This window comes from Elephantulus edwardii, unplaced genomic scaffold (genome assembly GCF_000299155.1).
Source record: "Elephantulus edwardii isolate Elephantulus edwardi_28Jun2011 unplaced genomic scaffold, EleEdw1.0 scaffold00099, whole genome shotgun sequence".
In the NCBI taxonomy this organism is placed as follows: Eukaryota; Metazoa; Chordata; class Mammalia; order Macroscelidea; family Macroscelididae; genus Elephantulus; species Elephantulus edwardii.
This window is the reverse complement of record NW_006399849.1, coordinates 2,517,885-2,520,487: the sequence shown is the minus strand read 5'-3', so window position 1 is coordinate 2,520,487 and position 2,603 is coordinate 2,517,885.

The following is a 2,603-nucleotide window of genomic DNA, read 5'->3' as shown; positions in this document are numbered from 1 at the left end:
CCTGGTGGTAGTGTGAAGCCCTGTGCTCCTGTGCCCCCCCCAGTCCCTTGCTTCCTCCCCGTTCCCCTGCCCCCCCTTGCAACTCCACAACCACGGACCTCAGCCCCCACCACAGCCTTGTGAACTCAGGGCACCATCGAGGATCCACCCATCAATCAGAGTGATCAGCCGAGCTGCTGTGGAACTAATCTGGCAGGAGAAAGGCCAGTAGGATCATGACTAGGTTTACCTGGGCATTGCTGATTACCTGGGAGAGCACCTAAGGGCATGCCCACTGGTGGGGAATTTGGCCATGCTCTCTTGGGCTGCACCACCTGGCCAGAAATGAGCCAGCCACTGGCTGGCTTCTGTGGACTCTGCAGACCAGCCAGAGGCTAGTGGGTCAGTGGGAATTTGGCCTTGACTGTTAGGGTCCTGTTGGATCCAGGACTCTGCTGGAGCAGGGGCTGTTGTGTGAGGGCACCTGTGTAAGTGCCACCAGGCAGGGAACACTGAGAAAACCATTGGGTAAGAAACAGACAGCAGGAATTTGAGTAGGGACCCCAATCGTGAACATACTCAGACAGCAGAGGTTTAAGCAAGGCCCCCCAAGTGTTTAACCTGCCCTTGTAATCACCCCAACCCTGTGCCTGCCTCACCCCATTTGGCACCACACCAGTGCCTACACAGCTGGGCAATCAACTTGCCTTTAATCGGGAGCACCTTGACCTGTCTTACCAACAAGAGATTGCCCTCACAGGCTCTGAACTGACATTTTTCTGAAGTCAGAAGTTCAGAGAAACGCACAAGTTTGGTAGCTACCCAACTGATCTCAAGAGCATTGTCTTCATATCAAGAACATATCAACATCTTGAAGAAAGCAAACTATCCCACACAATACACAAGAGCAAAGCAAGATGTCACTCACAAAGGGTGACACAGTATCAGTGGATTCCCTGAAGTCAGAAAGTCTGATGGAACTTTCTGACACAGAATTTAAAAGAGGAGTGACTGAATATATCCAATGGATGAAAGACAAACTTGATGAATTACAGGATACTACAAGCAAATACAGGGAGGAGCACAAAAAAACAATGCAGAACGTTGCAGAGAAAAAAAAATGAGGCATTAGTGGCACTGGAAATACAAGAATCCATTACTCAAAATATAAGGTCCAATGTTTCAGAGGCTGTCAACATGATGGAGGGACATATGAGCAGAGTTGATGAGATGGAACACAGAATCAGTGAAATTGAAGACAAAATTGTCACCACTAATCTGCTGGAGCAAAAAGTAGACCCAAAGAAGAAGGAAAAAGAAGAAAACCTAAGAATAATGTGGGACACCATCAAGAGAAATAACATGTGCATCATTGGAATCCCAGAAAAGGAAGAATCAAGTAAAGGCACTGAAAAAGTTGTGGAAGAATTACTAGAGGAAAACTTCCCAGGCATAATGAAGAATGAGAGAATATATATTCAGGAAGCTTAGCGAACACCATATAGATTAGATCCCAAAAGAAAAACTTCAAGGCATATTATAGTTAAATTTGCCAGAACCAAAGATAAGGAGAGAATCCTGAAAGCAGCAAGGGAGAAACAAAGAGTAACCTATAAGGGAGAACAGATAAGATTAAGTGCCGATTTCTCAGCAGAAACCATGCAGGCAAGAAGGGAATGGAAGGACATATATCAAACACTCAAAGAACACAACTGTCAGCCAAGAATACTGTACCCAGCAAAATTATCCATCAAATATGAAGAACAGATCAAGATATTCCCAGAAAATCAGAACCTAAGAGAGTTTGTAAAACCAAGACCAGCATTGCAGGAGAGACTCAGATATGTCCTTTTTACAGACATACCACAGAAAGCTCCATGGTCCAAAGCAACTAGCAACAACACAAAAAAGAACTCAACACAATGATAGCAATAAAACCTAGCCTCTCAATAGTCACACTGAACGTGAATGGTTTAAATGCACTGCTGAAGAGAAGCAGAGTAGCAGATTGAATGAAAAACCAAAATCCACCAATATGCTGTCTACAAGAGACACACCTGAAAAATGAAGATAAAGACAGGCTAAAAATAAAAGGGTGGGGAAAATATACCAAGCAAATGGCAACCAAAGAAAAAGCAGGAGTAGCCATATTAATCTCTGATAAAATAAATATCAATGTAAAAGTTATCACAGAGGACAAGGAAGGTCACTACATAATGCTGAAAGGGTCAATAGAACAAGAGGACATGACAATAATAAATATCTATGCACTAAATGAACGACCAGCAAAATACATAAAACAAACATTAACCAAACTGAAAAAGGAAATAGACAACACTACTATAATGCTGGGAGACTTCAATACACCCCTCTCAAGAAAAGATAGAACTACCAGAAAAAAACTCAACAGAGATACTGAAGAATTAAACCACACAATAAGCCAACTTGACCTCATAAATATTTATAGACTAATGCACCCAAAAAAAAGCACAGTATACTTTCTTCTCCAATATGCATGGAACAGTCTCTAGAATAGGTCACATTCTAGGTCACAAGGCAAGCATCAATAAATTAAAAGACATAGAAATAATACAAACCATCTTGTCAGACCATTATGCTACAAA